Here is a 22647-nt window from a genome sequence, read left to right on the forward strand (position 1 = left end):
TGTCCTGCGAGTGCCGTGCGAGTGCTGCAGGACCACAGACGCGGCGAGGCGCATGGCCCCGGCCCCGGCCGGCAGCCCCCCGCCTCGGGTGCTCTTGGGGGCTTTCAGCCTCCGAGGAGACCCGGCGTCTCTGCAGCCCGAAGCAGCCCCCACACCCCGTGATGCACTTTCCCAGCGGGCACTGCCAAACCCAGCGCCTCCGAAGGCGTTGGAGGCTACAGCAATGGCACCTGCTTCCAGGACGGATGAAGCAGGCAGTTTCTGGAAACTGATGCTGATCCCAGATTAACGTGCTATGTAGACAACTTTTCTCCCCACAAAAGTGTAATTCTTTCTTTTTAAATGTATGAAGCTTTTAAAAAATCACTTTATTTCTTCTTGGCTGTGTGGGTCTTCCCTGCCGTGCAGGCTCCCTCCAGCTGCAGTGACCAGGGGCAGCTCTCTAGCTGTGGTGTGCGGGCTTCTCACTGCGGTGGCTTCTCTTGACGGGGAGCACGGGCTCTGGGTGCTGGGGCCCAGTAGCTGCAGCGTTCAGGCTTGGTTGCTCTGCTGCACGTGGGATCTTCCTGGACCAGGGATCAAACCTGTGTCCCCTGCATTGGCAGGCAGGTTCTTATCCAAAGTACCACCGGTGAAGCCCCAAAAATGTAATTCTTAATTGAATCTAAACCTAAGTATTTAATCCATCACCGCTGATGATTACATATATAAAGGACCTATGAGCAGAGTTTTAATAAAAGCAAACAGATAGTTAAAATAAGGTCCTTATTATTACATATCAATTTTTATCTATCTCTACGTAACCAAATGATTCCTGTTCATTTCTGCATTCTAGGAACCAAACAGAGCTTCTCAAAGCTCGCAGGGCCAGCAGCCTTGGTGGGAGAGCTGTGCTCGCTGGGCTGGACTGCCAGTGCTGACCTCATTTCCCTAAACCTCGAGGTGGAAGGAGGCCTCATTTGTCCCCATTTGGAGGGAGAGAGCAGGGCAGCCCACCCTTCTGTCCTCCAAACTCACTTGAAACCTTCTCCTTCTCAGTGTTGAAAGTTTGAATTGGTAGAAAAGTTAATTTCTCTTAAAGTAATCATGATTATCTGATAATCATCCTATAGTGCCTAGTCGCTCAGTCATGTCTGACTCTTTGGGACCCCGTGGACTGTAGCCCACCAGGCTCCTCTGTCCATGGGATTTCCCAGGACAGAATACTGGAGTGGGTTGCCATTTCCTCCTCCAGGGGATCTTCCCAACCCAGGGATAGAACTCGGGTCTTCCACATTGCAGGCAGATTCTTTACCATGTGAGCCACCAGGGAAGCTTTTGATTTTACAAGCTCCAAAAGACACAAATGAACAGATTTGTAAAAACCATTTCCACCTCTTTTAAGTATTTTCTTAAAAACAAAATTTGGACAGACAGCCTTCAGAAACACACGGTACTATTTACCTGGAAAGTGTGGTCACAGCCGCCCACGTGCACTCTATTCACGAAGACACTGGGCACAGTCCTCTGGCTGGTGATCTCCGACAGAGCCTCCTGGACACCGGCCCCCTCATCTGAGGATGAGAGATCAGAGACGGAAGACCCTGCAAAGGTCCTGAGGCTCCGCGACAGAGCCTCCTGGACACCGGCCCCCTCATCTGAGGATGAGAGATCAGAGACGACACTGGGCACAGCCCTCTGGCTGGTGATCTCTGACAGAGCCTCCTGGACACCGGCCCCCTCACCTGAGGATGAAAGATCAGAGACAGAAGACCCTGCAAAGGTTCCGAGGCTCTGTGAGCTGAGCTGAAGTGCTGCGACACTCAGATGCCCACATGCACGTCGTCAGCTTCACGAAGCGACGACTCAGGGGTTCAAAGGAAGCCTTACAGAATAAAGAGCAGACTCATGACTCCTTTTTAAATGAACCCTTTCAAATTAGAATCTGATCTATAATCCACTGGCTAGGCAGAGACAGATAAGAATCGTCTTTAAAGAGCAAACATAATATATGCTCTAACGGTGGTAACACAGAAAATATATCCAACAATTACATTTGAAAAAATCTTTATGCTCATAGTCCAAAACATACCCTCCACTCCTAAAAACTGAACCAGGCCCTCGGTCCTTCAGGCTCCCCATGTGGTAAACTCTTCAGCAAAGTCTCAAAGATTCAAGAGCATTTCACTTATTAAATTGACCTGGCTAAAGAGAGGGGTGAAGTCTCATGAAGGCAGAGATTGGGCTTTCTGTTCTCCACGCACACCCGTGGAAAGTGCATGGGATTCAGAAGCAGGAAAGCGGGAACACTGGCGCGCCGGCCCTCCTGGGGCTGCGCTCAGGAGATGGGCAGACCCGCCTCGTCCTGATACTGCCTCCTCTAGGCCGCCGGACAGTGGGCAGACACGCCTGAGGACCACCAGCACTGCCTAACACGGCTGCCTTCCATCCCCCTCAAATGCAATGTACGCAAAAATCCACGCAAAGTACTTCCACATACAGGTTCATCTTCTGCGGGGTTGGAGGTAGGTGCAACCAGCTCATCGAGCCCAAAGAGACAGGAGCAAACTGAACTGAACGAGGCAATACAAGGAAAGAAGTCAATCTTGTGGACGTTGATTACAAACAACAGGTACGAACCATTCTACTTACCAACTTGATCAAGTTCTAAGATGTTACAGTCAACTCCCAGAGAAGAAAAGAGTTCTTTAACCTGCAATGAAAATGCACCTGCGTTCTCCTCCCGCAGAGACCAGACACAGCTATGGAGTGTGGGCAAGGCAGCAGGGACGCTCAAGCAGGCCCTTCAGGAGTGCGAGCCCCGGGCCACCTTCCCAGAATGACCTCAGGCCGCCTCTTCCCTTCTTTTACAACCTGCTGTCTAACTTCCAAATCTGTACCTTTCACTCAAGCCTCTTTCTTGGAACTCAAGACAAGCAGCATTTCTCCAGCTGGGTAACCCCAGACGCCTCGCACGGAGCATGCCCCACACCAACCCACCTGTGTCCACATGCCCTCTCCTCTCTGTTTTCTTTCAACAGTCACTAAACCATTCAACTGTCACACACCTAGGATGGCTCATCCATTGTTCCCCAAACTCACCACGCAACGATGAGCAGGACACCCTCCCTGCCCGCCAGGAGGGGAGGCAGATGCCCCCACTGTCACCATCCACCAGTTGCCTGAACACAAAGCCCTGGGCCCTGCCATGCGGACAGGGGCCCAGCAGTGAGGTGTCACCAGGAGCTTGTCTGTGACTACGGAGAGTTTCAGACCCCCTCCTGCAGCCTCTTCCTGCCCCGCGCCTACTCCCCATCCATCCAGAAGTCTCCACAGCGCTCTGCATGGAGCGGGTCCTCTTTCCAGTCCCTCTCAGCTGATCTCCTGAGCCAGCAAGACCTTCCAGGGGAAATTCTCAGTCACCTCCTGGGAGTTCTCCAACTGCCGCCACTGAGGTCAATCAGAGTCCACCGTCAGAAGGACTCTGGCCCTTCAGTGACCTCAGCCCTCGAAGGGGAGCCGAGGGGCTCCAGCTCCAGGACAGAGGCGCGAGGGTCTTGGCCCGTCTGCCCCTGGTAGATGTCCACGGCTGGTGAGAGCTAATTAAAAAGGGCCACTGAAGTCTCTGGAAGTTGAGGGCACACAGCAAATGAGGCAACGCATATTCAAGAGAATCTACTAGATGTCAGTAAGAGCGGGGAGCCTCAGGGATCCGTCTTCCGCCCCCGAGCGTGACGGAGGTGCCACTGCAGGTGGCCGTGGCCGAGGAGACAGGGCGCCCTGCTCTCTGGGGTCCCAGCCACCCCAAGGTGGGCCGTTGCCATTTCTATCGCTCAGGTTCGAGTGGCAGAGGCTGTATTACTGGTGAGTGTGGCAGCAAGGGAAAGCTCTCCTCCTGCACCACCTCATTCATAGACCAGAGTTTCTGTCCCAGGCGAAAACAGCAGGGCCACTGGCAGGGCAGGGCTCCGGGCTGGGAGAGGCAAGCCAAGGAGACCGGAGGCTACACCCTATCAGAGCCGCTCATAAAGCAGGCTGTTTCAAGGGAAGCGGGTGGGCACCCCAGCTCTGGAGCAAGGTCTCAGAGGCCGCTCGGGGCAAGGGGGAAACCACAAGGTTAGAGAGCGCTGAGCTCCACCCTAAGAAACTGACCCTCTGGCATGGACTGTGGGGCGGTTCACACTCAGGCACAGCTGAGAGGCCTATCAGAGTCAGAGGCCGAGTCAGAGGATGCCAGTGGCTCCCCCTGGCAGAAAGCTAACTGTGAGCCACCGGTCAGCAGAGAGCCAGGAGGAGACGTTAGAGAATGGCCCTGCCAGGGTAAGAAAAAACTGCAAATCTGCTCAGTAACGACCGCTGCAGAGGGGCCCGGCTGGCGGCTGCCTGGCATGAAGAGCTGACTCACTGGAAAGATGAGGGCAGGAGGAGAAGGGGCGACAGAGGACGAGATGATTGGATGGCATGACTGACTCAACGGACATGAGTTTGAGCAAGCTCTGGGAGATGGTGAAGGACAGGGAAGCCTGGCGTGCTGCAGTCCGTGGGGTCACAGAGTTGGAGCGACTGAACAACACCACCACAGAGCAGTTCACACCCCAGGGCACTGCCAGGAAAGCAGAGCACCTGACCCGCAACCAGAGGAGTGTGACACCCGGGCACGACACTGAGAGTCCGACAGTGTAACACAGGCGGCCGCTGAACCCGTCACCCCCGGTGGCTGCACAGACCCACGGCCACACTTCAGAGGAGTGGAAACAGACTTCCTGAAAATAACCCATCAGAGATACACAAGCAGAAACCGGCCACAGAGAAGGACGGCTGCACTGTCTAGAGTGGCTATAATGCATTACCGGAAACGCCCTGGTTTCAACAACAAAATGACCAGACACACAAAGAAACAGCACAGGGGGTCCACACACAAGCAGAAGGCAGGCAGGAGAAGCCGCCTCTGAGAGGCCCCGACAGTGCGACGGACAGGAAAGTCACCCATGTAAATGCCTTTAAGGAGCTTGAGAAAACTATGCTTCAGGAGATCCGGAGAAGCATGACGGCAATGTCTCACCCAGTGGAAAACCAATAAAAAGACAGGAATTATGGACAGGAACCAACTGGGTATTAAGCAATTATGGGAAAGTGCAATACCTACAGTCAAAATTCCACTATGGTGTCTCAACAGTAGACTCAGGCTGGCAGGACTTGCAGAGCTGAGGACGTGAGTGGAGAGTGTGCAGCCTCACGCCATGGAGGGAAAAGATAAAGGACAGGAGCCTAGGGGAAATCGGGCCAGCATGGAGCACAACACACACAAGGCGTGAATACCAGTAAGAGAGGAAATAAAACGCAAGAATAATATTTGAAGAGATGCCCCCAAATAGCCCAGATTGATGAAAAACAGTAATCCAAATATCCAAGAAGCAAAATAATGGAGAAGACTCTTGAGAGTCCCTTGGACTGCAAGGAGATCCAGCCAGTCCATCCTAAAGGAAATCAGTCCTGAATATTCTTTGAAAGGACTGATGTTGAAGTTGAAACTCCAGTACTTTGGCCACCTGATGCAAAGAACTGAGTCATTTGAAAAGACCCCGATGGTGGGAAAGACTGACGGCGGGAGAAGGGGACAACAGAGGATGAGATGGTTGGACGGCATCAGTGATTCAATGGACATGAGTTTGAGCAAGCTCAGGAAGATAGTGAGGGACAGGGAGGCCTGGCGTGCTGCAGTCCATGGAGTCACAAAGAGTCGGACGTGACTGAACGACTGAACTGAACAAGTGAATTTAGCAAAGTTACAGGACACAAAATCAATACACAGAAATCACTTGCATTTCTATACACTAACAATGAAAAATCAGAAAGAGAAAAATAAGGAATCAATCCCATTCATCACTGGAAACAAAGAATTAAATATGTAGGAATAAACTTACTTAAGGAGACAAATAGTGTTTTTGCCTGGAGAATCCCAGGGACAGGGGAGCCTGGTGGGCTGCCATCTATGGGATTGCACAGAGTCGGACATGACTGAAGCGACTTAGCAGCAAGGAGACAAAAGAACTGTACACAGAAAATTATAAGACACTAATGAAAGAAATCAAAGACAACATAAACAGATAGAGAGAGATTCCATGTTCCTGGGTAGGAAGAATCAATATTGTGAAAATGACTACACTACCAAATGCAATCTACAGATTCAATGTGATCCTTATCAAATTACCAATGACATTTTTCACAGAACTAGAACAAAAAAATTCATAATTCATATGGAACAAAAGATTGCAAATAGTCAAAGCAGTTTTGAGAAAAAAGAATGGAGCTGGAGGAATCAACCTTCCTGACTTCAGGTTATACTACAAAGCTACAGTCATCAAGACAGTATGGCACTGGCACAAAAACAGAAATACAGACCAACGGAACAAGACAGAAAGCCCAGAATTTAACCCATGCACCTATGGGCACCTTATTCTTGACAAAGGAGGCAAGAACATACAATGGGGCAAAGACAGCCTCTTCAATAAATGGTGCTGGGAAAACTGGACAGCTACATGTAAAAGAATGCAATTAGAACACTTCCTAACACCATACACAAAGATCAACTGAAAATGGATTAAAGATCTAAATGTAAGACCAGAAAGTATAAAACTCTTAGAGGTAAACATAGGCAGAACACTTGATGACATAAATCAAAGCAAGATCCTCTATGACCCCCCTCCTAGAATAATGGAAATAAAAACAAAAGGAAACAAGTGGGACCTGATTAAACTTAAAATCTTTAGCACAGCAAAGGAAACTATAAGCAAGGTGAAAAGACAACCTTCAGAAATGGGAGAAAATAATAGCAAATGAAACAACTGACATAGGATTAATTTCCAAAATATACAAGCAACTCATACAACTCAATACCAGAAAAACAAACAACCCAATCAAAAAGTGGGAAAAAGACCTAAGCAGACATTTCTCCAAAGAAGACATACAGATGGCTAACAAACACATGAAAAGATGCTCAACATTGCTCATTATTAGAGAAATGCAAATCAAAACCACAATGAGATATCACCTCACACCAGTCAAAATGGCCATCATCAAAAAGTCTACGAACAATGAACGCTGGAGAGGGTGTGCTCTTGCACTGTTGGTGGGAATGCAAACCACTGTGGAAGATGGTATGGAGATTCCTTAAAAACTAGGAATAAAACCACCATGCTATGCTATGCTATGTTAAGTCACTTCAGTCGTATCTGACTCTGTGTGACCCCATAGACGGCAGCCCACCAGACTTCCCCGTCCCTGGGGTTCTCCAGGCAAGAACACTGGAGTGGGTTTCCATTTCCTTCTCCAATGCATGGAAGTGAAAAGTGAAAGTGAAGGCGCTCAGTCGTGTCCGACTCTTAGCGACCCCATGGACTGCAGCCCACCAGGCTCCTCCGTCCACGGATTTTCCAGGCAAGAGTACTGGAGTGGGGTGCCATTGCCTTCTCTGAAAACCACCATATGACCCAGCAATCCCACTCCTAGGCATATACCCTGCTGCTGCTGCTGCAGCTGCATCGCTTCAGTCGTGTCCGACTCTGTGCGACCCCATAGACAGCAGCCCACCAGGCTCCGCCCTCCCTGGGATTCTCCAGGCAAGAACACTGGAGTGGGTTGCCATTTCCTTCTCCAAGGCATATATCCCGAGGAAACCAAAATTGAAAAAGACACATGTATCCCACTGCTCACTGCAGCACTGTTTACAACAGCTAGAGCATGGAAGCAACCTAGATGCCCACTGGCAGATGAATGGATACAGAAGTTGTGGTACATACACACGATGGAATATTACTCGGCCATAAAAAGGAACGCGTTTGAGTCAGATCTAATAAGGCGGATGAACCTAGAACCTATTATACAGAGTGAAGTGAGTCAGAAAGAGAAAGATAAATATCGTATTCTAATGCATATATACGAAATCCAGAAAAACGGTACTGAAGAATTTATTTCCAGGGCAGCAATGGAGAAACAGACATAGAGAATAGACTTACGGACATGGGGAGAGGGGAGGAGAGGGCGAGATGTATGGAGAGAGTAACGTGGAAACTTACATTACCATGTGTTAAATAGATAGCCAACGGGAATTTGCTGTATGTCTCAGGGAACTCAAACAGGGGCTCTGTATCAACCTGGAGGGGTGGGATGGGGCAGGAGATGGAAGCAGGTTCAAAAGAGAGGGGATGTATGTATACCTATGGCTGATTCAGGTTGAGATTTGACAGAAAACAGCAAAATTCTGTAAAGCAATTATCCTTCAATAAAAAAATAATTAAAAAAAAGGAAAGGAATCCTGACCCATGCTACAGCATAGATGAACTCTGAGGACATCAGACCGAAATAAGCCAGTCAGAAAATGGCAAATACTTTCAGATTCATAGGGCAGAAAGCAGATGGTGGTTAGCGGCTGGCGGTGGGGATGGAGAGTTACTGTTTAATGAGGTCAGAGTGTCAGTTGGGGAAGACGAAAAAAGCTCTGTGGGTGGACGGTGATGGCAGCACAAAACAGGAATGGTCTTAATGCCATGAAACCTAAAATGGTTAAAATAGTAAACGATATTATGCGTATTTTATTATAGGGCAAAAAAAGCTAACCAATGCAAGTATGTTTTCAATCCACAAAAGTGTGAATTGAGGATTAGGGAAAACATGGTTTGAAAGTTAATTGGGGGAAGGGCACGTTTTCACTCTTGAGTTTGGGCCGCGCAGTCGCCTGACTCAAGGAGCTCCCTGCCCGGTCAGCTGCCCCCGCTCCGCGCACTCCTCTCAGGTGGGACTCCAGCCCGCTCAGCGCACTCCTCCCAGGTGGGACTCCAGCCCAGGGCAGACCCTGTCACTCCTCTCCTCCCGCCCGACGTCATCAGGCCCACGCGCAGCGGCACACGTTTAGACCTCAGTACCGCTGAGCAGCTGCAGGCCAGCCCGTTCCCACGTCCCTCTCCTGATTCCCTTCCTACAGCCTACGTTCAGCCCAGTGTTTTCATGTTTTCATCCCCTGCCTTTGCTCACACGAATTCCTCAACTATTGAAGCTCTACCTTGCCTATGTCCAACTTATCTCTCCAGGACCAGCTTAAACATCACGTCTTCAATTCCTCCGACCCCACAGAAGTAGATGCTTTACCTCTCATCCCCACAGCAGCTGCCTCGCACGCACGTGTCTTTCAGTGCGTGAGAACAGGCTGATTACAGCTCCTTTAGGCCATGAGTTCTTGAAAGGCAAGGCCACAGGTAGGGATGTGGAATACGGTGTCCAGTTTGGGTGATTCGTGGTCAAATTACTGCACAACTCGTTTAGTGAAGGGTCATGTGTAAAGACAGATGATACGAACGCATGAAAAGCTTGGCCAGGAAAGAAAAGCGCTCAGGGAAAATACTGGAAGATCTGCCATCCAACTAGAAGCCAGATTCCTAATTCTGTGCACGGGAGTGACAGGCACCGCCAAAATGTTTCAGATGGACAGATTTGGGCTCCATTAAAAAAGTTTTGATTGAAGGCGGGAGGAGAAGGGGACGACAGAGGATGAGATGGTTGGATGGCATCACCAACTCAATGGACATGAGTGTGAGAAACTCCGGGACTTGGTGATGGACAGGGAGGCCTGGCGTGCTGCAGTCCATGGGGTCGGACATGACTGAGAGACTGAACTGAACTGAAAAAAGTTCTAGTTATCAAAGCTGTCCAATTATGTAACAGGACTCAAAGTAGTGGCCATGTTGTTAGAAGCCGTGACGCACACAGAACAGAAAATCATCTGTCCTGAGATGTTCTGTGTCAGCAAAGGTTCGACCAGAATGATGTAAAGCCGTTTATTCATTCAACCCATTTACCTGCCTCACACTGTTCTGGGCCCCAGCGACATAGCAGTGGCCGCAGTTCTGATGGCTTGGCTCTTTTATAAGCATCAAAGGACAACTTCAATAAGCAGAGAAAGAAGACAACAGGTTGGAAATAAACCAACACATATGTGAGAATCTGACAGGTGATTGGTGAGCATTCGAACCACAGTAGAAAGAAAGGACTCTCCGAAAAAAGAAGAGGGGCAACTAAGTTATAAAGGAAAAAAGGAACTGGATCCCCACATGTCCTCGGCTTCAAGTTCAGGTGGAACAGAGAAGAGGGGTGTGATAAGCACACCTGAAAACTTCCAGCAGCCCACACAGGAGGCTATCTTTGTGACCTCAGAGTAGAAAGACTTAAAAAAGGCACAAACCAGAAAAGAAAAAGTGATAGATTCACTATGTTAAACTTCCACTTCAGTTAAACAAAACATCACATAAAGAGAGTAAAAAGAAAAGCCCAGTCTGGGCGATTTTCCAACACATAGAACCGAAGGACTAGAATCCACAATATATAAAGAATGTCTACAAAATGAGTATAAAAAAATAACCTAATAGAGAAAGAAGCAAAACGCCTGAATGTTTCCCAGAAGAGGAAACTCAAATGACCCATAAACACAGGTAAAGATGTTAAGTTCATCAAGAAAACGCAAAACTAAGGCTACAGTGAAATACCACCTCATAAACACCAGAATGGCAATAATTACATGTATCAACTGTCGGCAAGGACGTAGGGCAGTGGCAACTGGTAATACACCAGTCAGAGGGCAAGTGTATAACTGTGTGGAAAAACATTTTGGTATCACCTAACTAAGGAAAAAATTGTGCCTCCTCTGTGGCTTAGCAATTCAGCTTCAAGACATCTCTCAAGCAGGTCTTGTATGTGTGCACTGGGAGATGCGGCAACAACAGGCATGGCCATATTGTATTTGAGAGCAAAATACCAGGAACGTCAGACCTGATAACACTCAGGAACAACACAGCAATGAAAATTAACAAACCACACTTACAGACACTAACATGCAGCGATCTCTAAAATATAACTGTTGGGAAAAACACGCAGAATATAAAAATCCATGACTCTACTTACACAAAGTACCAATACAAGCCAAAAGGAGCAAAGTATTGTTTAGGGATACATACGTTTGGCAGCAAAATTGTTAAGGAAAAGCAAGTGACTCTGGCCAGTGGTTGCCCTGGGAGGAGTGGAGAGGATGAACCAGGAGGCTCCTGCTGGAGTGTGGTCTGCTAGAGAACTGCAAGGTGCATGTGTGACACACACACTTGTTTCAAAAACGTGCAAATCATTATCCACCTGACAGCAAGACTGAGAATCCTAATTTCACCTCTGACCCGACAACTTAGGCTTGTGCCTCGTTCACGCGTTGTTTCAACTCTCAAACGTGGAAGCAGCCTTCAAAATCGCCCAGCCCCATCCTACAGACGGCTTCGTCCTCCAGCGCATCACTGCTCCAACTCTCAGCTCCCGCGCGTGCCCCGCGTGCAGTCCGGCCTAAACCGCCGCCCGGCCGGCCCAGGGCACGCGGTGAGCCGCAGCAGCCCCGCCACCCGCCGCCGTCGTCCCCAGGACGGGACCCGAGGGACCTGTCCCCTCAGGTGCCCCTAGGGGCCCACGTCCAGCAGGCTTTCGGCCAGGGCAGGACCGCGCGGCCCAGCCGAGGGCGGATCGGACGAGCCCTGACCGAGGCCGGGGCGGGGCGCCGTGGGGGCCCGGGGCCCTGGTCGCCTACCCGCGTGCTGTGCGGACAATAGGTCTTGCTGAAGATGACCACGCGGTGGCCCTCAATGAGACCCAGCAGGCGGCGCCGCAGCTCCTCGCGGGCCGCGCCGGACAAGCGGCCGGCCCCGGGAGCCGGCGGGCGGGCCCGGCGCCCGGGCGGCGACGGCGGCCCGGCCGCGCCGCGGACATTGCCCAGTCGGCGGCTGGGGGACGAGCCCCTCCCTGGAGTGGAAAACGTCTGTGCCCGCGAGGGCGGCGGCGGCGGCGGCGGCGGCTGCGCCAGGACAGCGGTGTCGCTCCCGCACGGGCAGAACCTGCCCAGAAACCAGACACCGAGTTGGGGCGCCGAGTGGGAGTGAAGGCCGGACCGCTCGCCCTGCTCCCGGCTCTGCCCCGCCCCCGGCTCCGCCCCGTCCCGGGCGCTCGCCCCACCCTCGCCACTGGCCCCGCCCTCTGCCCCGCCCCGTCCCCGGCGGTCGCCCAATCCCGGATACGCCCCGCCCCCCGGCGCTCGCCCCACCCACGCCGCTGGCCCGCCCTCGGCTCCGCCCCGTCCCCGGCGCTCGCCACACCCATACCGCTAGATCCGACGCTCGCCCCGCCCCGACGCTCGTCCCGCCCCGACGCTCGCCCCACCCACGCCGCTGGTCCCGCCCCAGCCCCGCCCCACCCTCGGCGCATGCGAAGTAAACCACTGAGACACCGCAGTGCTGTACTCGCCCAGTCTTCATAAAGTGGCGGGTGTCAGGCTTCAGGGTCTTGTTCGCTCGATATGGTGCGCGCACCGCGGGATCGCCGGGTCTCCGTGTGGTCCCCAGGGGTGCCCCCCGTGAAGAGCTTACTTCCACTCTTATTTCCATTCCACCAGCCCCCTCATGCCTCCTTTAGATACACGGTCTTCGGTGAGGTTGGATGTCTCAACCTTTTGGAAGGAGTGAATAAATAAAAACCATCTTTACAAAAGATGGCTATTTTTTTAAAGCTTATATCCCACAAAGCAAATAAAAATACTAGTGAAACCTAGACAGTGTATTAAAAAGCGGAGACATCACTTTGCCAACAAAGGCCAATAGTCAAAGCTATGGTTTTTCCAGTAGTCATGTATGGATGTGAGAGTTGGACCATAAAGAAGGTCGAGCACTAAAGAACTGATCTTTTCCAATTGAGGTGCTGGAGTAGGCTCTTGAGAGTCCCTTGGACTGCAAGGAGATCGATCAAACCAGTCAGTCCTAAAGTATATCAACTCTGAATATTCATTGGAAGGACTGATGCTGAAGCTGAAACTCCAATACTTTGGCCACCTGATGCAAAGAACTGACTCATTGGAAAAGACCCTGATGCTGGGAAAGATTGAAGGCGGGAGGAGAAGGGGACAACAGAGGATGAGACGGTTGGATGACATCACTGACTCAAAGGACATGAGTTTGAGCAAACTCTGGGGATAGTGAAGGACAGGGAAGCCTGGCATGCCGCAGTCAATGGGGTCACAAAGAGCTGAACACAACTTAGCAACTAAACAGCAACAACTGGGTTTCTATTAGCTACCTCATATAGCTACAGCATTTTAAAATGAATTTCCTAGGTTGCTACCCCTCAGTCCCTATCGCATGGAATTCTGGAGGCATTTTTTTTTTTAATCTTTGGCACTTTATTTTATTTTTTAAAAGTATTGTCATTATTTTGCCTTTTTTACTATAAATTTATTTAATTGGAGGCTAATTGGAGGCATTTCTAATAAAGGGACCCTAAGTTTCTTGGGCTCCAAAATCACTGCAGATGGTGACTGCAGCCATGAAATTAAAAGACACTTGCTCTTTGGAAGAAAAGCTATGACAAATCTAGACAGCATACTAAAAAGCAGAGACATGACTTTGCCAACAAAGGTCCGTCTAGTGAAAGTTATGGTTTTTCCAGTAGTCATGTAAGGATGTGAGAGTTGGACAATAAAGAAAGCTGAGTGCTGAAGAATTGATGCTTTTGAACTGTGGTGTTGAAGAAGACTCTTGAGAGTCTCTTGGACTGCAAGGAGATCCAACCAGTCAATCCTAAAGGAAATCGGTCCTGAATACTCATCGGAAGGACTGATGCTGAAGCTGAAACTCCAATACTTTGGCCACCTGATGCGAAGAGCTGACTCATTTGAAAAGACCCTGATGCTGGGAAAGATTGAAGGTGGGAAGAGAAGGGGATGACAGAGGATGAGATGGTTGGATGGCATCACCCACTCGATGGGCATGAGTTTGAGTAAACTCCCAGAGTTGGTAAAGGACAGGGAGGCCTGGTGTGCTGCAGTCCACGGGGTTGCAAAGAGTCGGACACAACTGAGCAACTGAACTGAACTGAAGTCATCTGTGCCAGAATGGGAATCCTATATGCATCATTTGGGTGGATGGGTGGAGGGATTCGGGGCTAACTTGCTCACCACAACTTACAGACCCCTGCGGCTGCAGGGTGAATGTATTAAACCCAAATAGAGACATTCAACCACAGGGGCACGCCTGGCCCCTCTCAGGGGTCATCTCCTGACGCCTGGCTCAGCGTGCTTCAGCCACTGCCTGCTCCTTGTGTGGCAGACACACTCCTGCCTTAGGGTCTGTGCATTTTCTGTTTACTCAGCCTAGATGTTCCTCCTCATCCAGCAAATCTAACTTTCTCTAGGGGATGGTATGAGAGGGAGGCACCTGAGGTCCCCTCTCAGGCAGGCCAAGGTCAGTGCAGGTCTCCTGCTGACCCTTCATGCACAGCCCCTTGCAGATCCCTTCTCAGTGTCTCCCACCTTACTGTGGAATTGGCTTTATGTTGACAAATATGAGGGTAAGAAGGAGACAGGGCGCCCACAGCTTCAGCTTAGGTTTATCGTTCTCAGTACCCTTGTGCTAAGTTAGTTATCTCCTTGGCCCTGAGGACGCCTCTAACTTTCAGTTCAGTCGCTCAGTCGTGCCCGACTCTTTGCGACCCCATGGACTGCAGCACACCAGGCTTCCCTCTAACCTTAGTTTTCAAAATTTAAGACTTCCATAGTCAAGATTTTTTATTTTTACAATAAACCTTGTGGCTGGGATGGGCTTACTACCGTGTCCCTTCCTGTCCTCACCTCCAGCTTCTCCTGGGCTAGAGGGTGAATCACCGACAGGAAGGATAGGGGTAGCTGGTGTTTTCCTCTGCTCCTGGCCTGACATCTAGTTAACCCATCAGAGCTTCACTGGTGGGCCTTTCAGAACTGTGACACCGTTTTTAGGAAACTGTTTCAATTAAGGTCGGAAAAGCACAGGCAGCTTAGCTCTGAATCTCAGCCCCATTGCTTCCTAGGCGGTGGTCTGAGACAACAGTCATAGGAGGAGATTAACGTCAGCTCCTACCTCAAAGGGCCATTGTGAATTTAGGTGAGTCAGTACCCTCGTGGCTCAGGGGATTCAGCAACTGCCAATGGCCGCCAGTGCAGGAGAAGGGAAGTGAAGTGAAGTCGCTCAGTGGTGTCTGACTCTGCGACCCCGTGGACGGTAGCCTGCCAGGCTCCTCCGTCCTTGGGATTTTCCAGGCAATACTATTGGAGTGGGTTGCCGTTTCCCTCTCCAATGCAGGAGATGCGGGTTCAATCCCTGGGGCAGGAAGATCCCCGGAGAGGACACAGTCCAGTGCTGCTGCCTGAAAATCCCCTGGACAGAGGAGCCTGGCGGGCTACCGTCCACGGGGTCGCAAAGAGTCGGGCACGCCTTAGCAACTAAACAAGAAATACACGTAAAGTGCTCAGGACAGCACCTGGTATGTGCTCAGCACACAACCGGTACCGTGTGTGATATCTCATTATTCACTCCTCCCAGCAGCCCCAGAAAGGAGAGGGTATTGTCTCCAATGGGTGAGACAACTAAGGACGGAGATGGGAACAGGATCTTCCCAGAGTCACATGGATGTGGGGAGGCTCGTGAGACAGACTCTGTTCCCCATCATCTCTTGCTAGAATCAGCACTGCATTTCCCTTCAATTCCCTTTATTATGTAAGCCAGCTGAAGTTGTGGTTTCTGTTACTTGCAATAAAAAGCATGTTAACAACTAAAACTAGTTCAGGAATATGATGTTAGGTGCAGAAAAATCCATGACTCACAATTTCTTAATGGAGTGTATATATATATATTTTTTTCCATAAAACACCCTCCTTTGTCCTTGTTAACTCTTCAGTCCTTAAATTCTATTCATCCAAAGATTACTGTGGCCAAATCTACTTTCTTTTGTCAGTATCTGTATACATACCCTTTTCTATCCTTTATTTTCAACATATATCTGTCTTTTTCTTCCATATATGTCTCCTTGGGCAGGAAATAGCCTGATTAATTATCTCTTATCCCTTGTGAGTTCTTAATTAATTGAAGTCAGAGTCAAGGAATCAGATGACAGAGACAAGAAGATATTGATACAGAAAGTAGATTAGTGGTTGCCTCGGGCTGGGCAGTAGGGAAGAAGAAAGGGAGGCTTGAGGGGTGGAAGCTAAGGGTTATAGGATCTTTTTTGAGAATAAAAATGTTCTAAAATTGTGGTGCTGGTGGGACTTGCCTGCTGGTGCAATGGTTAAGAATCTGCCTGCCAACGCAGAGGACACGGATTTGATCCCTGATCCGGGAAGATCCCACAGGCCACAGAGCAACGGAGCCGCTGGTCCTCAGGTGAAGCCACCACAAGGGAAGCCTGGGCTCGCGACTAGAGAAACTGAGTGCAGCGAGGATGACCCAGTACAGCCGAGAAACAAAACAAAACTGTGCATGGATGCATAACTCCGTAAATATACTAAATGCCTGTGAGTTTCTACTTTAAATGGGTACATCGCATGGCATATGCATTATATCTTAAGTTGTTAAAGAAGATAGGAATAAATAAAACAAGAAAACAATTAGAAAACTAGAAAGAATGCTTAGAAGTTTGACATATACTGTTGTCAAACTCATTTATATATAAAATTTTTGCATATATATAAATAATAGAAAGGAAAATGAAGTGGCTCAGTCGTGTCTGACTCTTTGCAACCCCATGGACTGCAGCCTACCACACTTCTCCATCCACGGGATTTTCCAGGCAAGACTACTGGAGTGGGTTGCCATTTCCTTCTCCAGGGGATCTTCCCGACCCAGGGATGGAACCCAGTCTCCTGCATGGTAGGCAGACGCTTTACCATCTGAGCCACCAGGCAAGTCCCTATAAATAATAAAAGTATTGCATATATACAAATATTATATATCAGTTCAGTTCAGTCGCTCAGTCGTGTCCGACTCTTTGCAAGCCCATGGACTGTAGCCCGCCAGGCTCCTATGTCCATGGGATTCTCCAGGCAGGAATACTGAAGTGGGTTGCCATTCCCTCCTCCAGGGGATCTTCCCGAACCAGTGATCAAACCCACGACTCTGATGTCTCCTGCCTTGGTGGGTGGGTTCTTTACCACTAGCGTGGCCGGGAAGCCCTGCAAAGAGGCCTTAATAAACAGAGCCAGGGAGGGCACGGTGGTGCATTCGCACAGGGGCCACGAGCTCGCCAGGAAAGAGGGAGGGGGTGGGGGCGGCTCCGGGGTCCCCTCTCATCGGCCGCAGAGCCTCCCGCCGAGAGCACGTGGCCTCCGGCCCCGGCCTGGGGATGTCTCCGCGCGGAGGGCGAAGTCCGCTGCGGGGCGGCCTGTACAGCCGCCAGCCTAGGGCCCCCACGGGAGATGCGCAGCCCCGGGGGTTCTCAGACAACCGGGCCGGGAAGGGCTCGGCTCAGACGCTGGAGCGAGCGGGGACTGGAGCCGACTGGCCGCCAGGCGGCAGTGGCCGCTCAGGAAGCGGGGCAGTGGGCGGCGCTTCCTCTCCAGCCACCTGGGCGCAGGTGCGTCCCCCCCCTCCACCCCCCGCACGCGCCGGCGCACCTGGGCGCCCCGGGACCGCGGGGGCCGGGCCTCCGCGGGATGTCTCCCCGCTCAGCGGCACCCGCTTCTGCTCTTAAACAGGTCGAACCTGTCTCGAGTTCACTGAGAAAACAGGTTAAGAGCACGCTGTGTGAACCCTGGAGGGTTCCGCGGAGCAGCGGGGCCCGGTGGAGACGCCCCCATGATCTCAAATTTCCGGGTCCTGCGCCAGAAGGCTCGGGCACAGGCATCGTCGTCAGGAAGGACGGATAAAAAGTGTGCTGGGCTTGGCCTATACTGACCCGTTGAAACCCCACAACTGCTTCCGATTGTCTGAGCTACCTGGGTTACCCTCCTTTCACAGACAAGGAAACTGAGGCCCAGACAAGTCGTGACTAGCTGGAGCCCACATCTTAGTAGGTGCCCAACGGAGACTTTATCTTTTGGGTTCCCAAAATCACTGCAGATGGTGACTGCAGCCATGAAATTAAAAAATGCTTGCTTCTTGGAAGAAAAGCTATGACTAACTAGGCAGTATATTAAAAAGCAGAGACATTACTTTGCCAACAAAGGTCCATCTAGTCAAAGTTATGGTTTTTCCAGTAATCATGTATGGATGTGAGAGTTGGACCATAAAGAAAGCTGAGCACTGAAGAACTGATGTTCTTTAACTGTGGTGTTGGAGAAGACTGTTGAGAGTCCCTGGGTTGGACTGCAAGGAGATCCAACCTATCCATCCTAAAGGAAATCAGTCCTGAATATTCACTGGAAGGACTGCTGCTGAAGCTGAAACTTCAATCCTCTGGCCACCTGATGCGAAGAACTGACTCTTTGGAAAAGACCCTGATGCTGGGAAAGATTAAAGGCAGGAAGAGAAGAGGACGACACAGGATGAGATGGTTGGATGGCATCACCAACTCAACGGACATGAGTTTGAGTAAACTCCGGGAGTTGGTGATGGACAGGGAAGCCTGGTGTGCTGCAGTCCATGGGGTCACAAAGAGTCGGACACGCCTGAGCGACTGAACTGAACTGAAGGGAGATGCGACATGAAGTTGGTAGGGGGTGGGGCTGAGGAGAGGAAGAGACAGTGAGCTGAGGGGCGAAAAGGCCGGAGAAGGATGCCTGCGGGGCAGCGTGGAGCACTCCACAGCCCATGGCTGCAGGGGACCCACATGACACGGCCCCTCTCCCCAGAGGCCTGGGCAGGGAGGCGCCACGCCCTCTGGGAGCTGGGCCCAAGACCCACACGCCTAGTAAGCAGCTTTGGATCACGGTGCCATCAGCCCAAACTCTGACAGGTTCTCAGGGCCCTTGCACAGACCAGTTTGTAATGCTACACTTGTGTGATTTTCCGATTAATGTCAGCATGCCCCTTCCCCAGACCGCAAGTCCCAGGAACTCTGGGAGCAGGCCTTGGGGTCAGCACTGAGTGGGTGCTGGCCCTGTGGCTGACTCTCAGGGAAGGTAGGGCTGGAGCCAGAGAAGAGAAGGTTCACGGTGGCAAGGGTGCAGGGTGGGGGCCTGGGGCTGCGGTTTTCATCTTGTCTCGCCCGTGCCTGTCTCAGGCCATGACTCTCTCCTTGGACACACCTGTGTCCTTTAGCTCGAGGGAGCTGGAGGGCTGCTTGGTGGTTGTAGACGGTGTCCAGAGGACAAGAGTGAGTTACTGACTGTGGCTCTGAGACCACTCCCTTAGCTGCTTTCCTGCTGTGAAATACCCAAGTGCAGCCCCCGGCTTCCCTGGAAGGGCTGGCTCAGGGACATAACCAGAAGGGGACTGAGCGGGCTGTGTTTTGGGGGGCGGAGTGCTGTCACTCACCGCTCTTTCTCTTGTCCTCCCAAGGACTGGTCATTGTGGCCTCATAAAACTAGAGCCAGCATGTTGGCCCCTGATTCGGTTCCTATTCTCTTGCACGAATGACCTCACCTAAAATAATTCCTTTTGCTCCTCAACCATAGAGGTGTCGTATCTGCGGGTTGAAGATGCAGAGTAATAGTCATTGGTAAAGTGGCTGCTTTCTGCAAGTTCCAGTATCTAAACTGAATGACCAGCAACTTTGATTATTAGAATCCTGGTTGTTTTATTTCTGTATTTTCTTATTTTGCAGAATTATTTGTGCTTCTTGACTTTAAACTGTGATGAGTGAGAATTTTCCGAGAGGAGGGGTGGGTGTGCTTCTTGCCTTTCTTTCTCCTTTTTTTAAACAGTGACAGCCCCTAGGTAGGTAGGCGCTTGTGCTCAGTCGTGTCCAACTCTTCTGCGACCCTTTGGACTGTATCCCATCAGGCTCCTCTGTCCATGGGACTTTTTTCAGGCAAGAATACTGGAGCAGGTTGCCATTTCCTTCTCCAGGGGATCTTCCCTTTCTGGGGATGGAACCTGCATCCCCTGTGGCTCCTGCATCGCAGGCAGATTCTTTACTGATGAGCCATCGGGGAAGCCCCCAAATGTGACAAATGGGTAGGTAGGGACAAGAATTAGTGCCTAAATAAAATCAACCAACAGTAATGCGTACATACTACTGCTCTGTGATTCTGACAGATGGTAGTAATGGGCAGCAAACCTGTAGAATAGAAAGCCTATAAAACAGGCCTCAGAGCACCATTCTTTTGTCAAGTTGTGATGAAGGATACAGATTCAGGGCAGGAACTCAACCAGCCAGAGAGTGTGCGTGACTTTCTTAGGTCTGGCAGACAAGATGTTTATAACACACACAAGAGTGCCATTCTAAGTTGCAGAGACATCAAGCCTGGGCTGGGAGAGGGGTTTTCTCCATTTACAAAGCCCATGAATCTGGCACTATACTGGATTTATCCCAGTCTCAGAGAAGCAAAGGGCTCCCCCAGTGGCTCAGCAGGTAAAGAATTCACCTGCAGTGCAGGATGCACAGGACACGCGGGTTCGACCTCTGGGTCTGGAAGATCCCCTGGAGGAGGAAATGGCAACCCACTTGCACATTCTTGCCTGAAAAATCCCATGGAGAGAGGAGCCTGGTGGGCTGCAATCCAAAGGCTTGTAAAGAGCTGGACACGACTGAGCCTCAGAGAAAGAAAAGACATGGAGCCTGAATCTTATGAAATCCAGAAAGGGGAGGACTCAGGAGTCCAAGGAGTGGCATTTCAGGGCTCGTCCTGCGGGAGTAGGGCTGGGGCTACAAGTTTCCTTTCATCCCACCAAGAAGCTCTGGGCTAACCCCACCCATCCACTTTCAAGTCCCTGGATGGTTGAGAACGACCAGCCATGAACAAGCAGCGGCCCACGAGAGCCTCCTGGGTCATGCCCTTGCTTGCCTGGCGTGTGCACCTGTGCCATGCTGGGTTCCCTTTTGTGGCCACTTATGCCATCTGGTCTCATTTTCTTGGCTCAACCCTTGGGCTTTAGAAGAATTTCCACAGATCCTGGCTTTCTCCTTCCCTCTTTCCCCACCTAGGGAGGACAAGGACACCTCCACCTAGCTTTGACTCCCAAGCACCCACCAACCAATTCCTTTGTGGAGTCACCTAGCCAGCCTGCAAACCAGGGGGCAGTGGGAAGGGGTGCCTGGGAGGGGGAAGAGGAAGAAAGGGGGGTGGCAGGCAAGGGTCTGCAGCTTGAGGGCGGACCCCATTCCCACCAGACAGCTGACCGTCTGATCACTGTCCCTTCTGGCACCAACGCCACTAACGGCTCAGACCTACTTGCACACCTGTGAGATGATGCAAGACTCTGAGTGTGAGTAACAAGAAAGCCCTTCCAGCATGTCCTCTAAAGAGGAACACAACAAAACAGCGAGGGAGGAAATTTTATAGAGAAAGCAGGACAGGGACTCTGAATGTAATTAATGGCTTCAGACAGATGCACAAGTGTATAGCCTTTGTTAAAACAACAACAAAAAGAAACAAAACCAAAGAAGGTCAAAAACTTGATTGCTAAGTTAGGAAAAACCAAAAGTCAAAAATGGAATATTCACATTCTAGGAAAACTAAGCAAGGAATTATCATAAAAGGACAAAGAAGTAGAAAGCATGAAATAAAAGTCAAGGGACATGAAGGATACATCAAAAATATTGTAAAAGCCATCACACAGGAGGTCTGGAAAGAGAAAAGGGAGATGTTCCACGAAATGACGGAGGACATTCCCCCCAAGCTGAAGAAATGCAAGAATGCTGAGAATGAGGGCCCCTCAAGGGGTCAAAGCAGTAATAAATGGCATCTTCAACATTCTCTACCCTGGTGGCTCGGATGTAAAAGTGTCTGCCTACAATGTGGGAGACCGGGGTTCGACCCCTGGGTTGGGAAGATCCCCCTGGAGAAGGAAATGGCAACCCACTCCAGTACTCCTGCCTGGAAAGTCCCATGGATGGATGGAGGAGCCTGGTGGGCTGTGGTCCACGGTCCCAAAGAGTCGGACACGACTAAGAGACTTCACGTGCACTTTCAAAGTTCTCAGTGGAAATCAGCTGGAATCTATAACTTTATATGAAGTCTAACTATTATGATGCTACCATTCGTTGTGATGGCAAAATAAAGACATTTCCAGGCATGCAAGAAGCCAAATATTTAAGGCCCACAGACATTCTCTAAAAACACACAATTGCTGGGCAATGAGCTCTACAGAAGAGAAACGATGGGGTACAACAGTGATCGGGTAAAACAGTTAAAGCTTTTTTTTTAACGTATAAATGAGTGTTGGGACTTCCCTGGTGGTCCAATGGCTAAGAGTCCATGCTCCTAATGCAGGGGGCCTGGGTTCGATCCCTGATCAGGAACTAGGCCCCACATGCTGCAGTGAGACCCAAGACCTGGTGCAGCTAAAGAAATAAGTACAATAAATACTTAAAAACCAGAGTCAATGAGTGTTGGTTGGTTAAAGTGAGGTATTTTAAATGACAGGAGAAGGCAATGGCACCCCGCTATAGTACTCTTGCCTGGAGAATCCCATGGACGGAGGAGCCTGGTAGGCTGCAGTCCATGGGGTCACGAAGAGTCAGACACGACTGAGTGACTTCACTTTCACTTTTCACTTTCATGCATTGGAGAAGGAAATGGCAACCCACTCCAGTGTTCTTGCCTGCAGAATCCCAGGGACGGGGGAGCCTGGTGGGCTGCCATCTACGGGGTCGCACAGAGTCGGACACGACTGAAGCGACTCAGCAGCAGCAGCATTTTAAATGACAACGGGATGCACCACCTGGAACACTGACAGTGTCCTCAGACTC

At 50.6% G+C, this 22647-nt stretch overlaps 1 protein-coding gene across 1 annotated transcript in view; it reads right to left on the bottom strand.

The window, feature by feature from the left end:
• The window catches only part of TXNRD3 (thioredoxin reductase 3), a 33861-nt gene extending 21895 nt beyond the window's left edge, over nucleotides 1-11966 (bottom strand). Inside the window, exons 1-3 of the mRNA XM_027523470.1 lie at nucleotides 11591-11966; nucleotides 2632-2692; nucleotides 1444-1637 (exon numbers count right to left, since the gene is read on the bottom strand). The gene's annotated coding sequence lies outside the window, so the exon portion shown is untranslated. The remainder of the gene's footprint in view (nucleotides 1-1443; nucleotides 1638-2631; nucleotides 2693-11590) is intronic.
• Nucleotides 11967-22647: the final 10681 nt, after the last annotated feature.

The sequence above is a fragment of the Bos indicus x Bos taurus genome, chromosome 22, assembly GCF_003369695.1.
Source record: "Bos indicus x Bos taurus breed Angus x Brahman F1 hybrid chromosome 22, Bos_hybrid_MaternalHap_v2.0, whole genome shotgun sequence".
NCBI classification, from domain to species: Eukaryota; Metazoa; Chordata; class Mammalia; order Artiodactyla; family Bovidae; genus Bos; species Bos indicus x Bos taurus.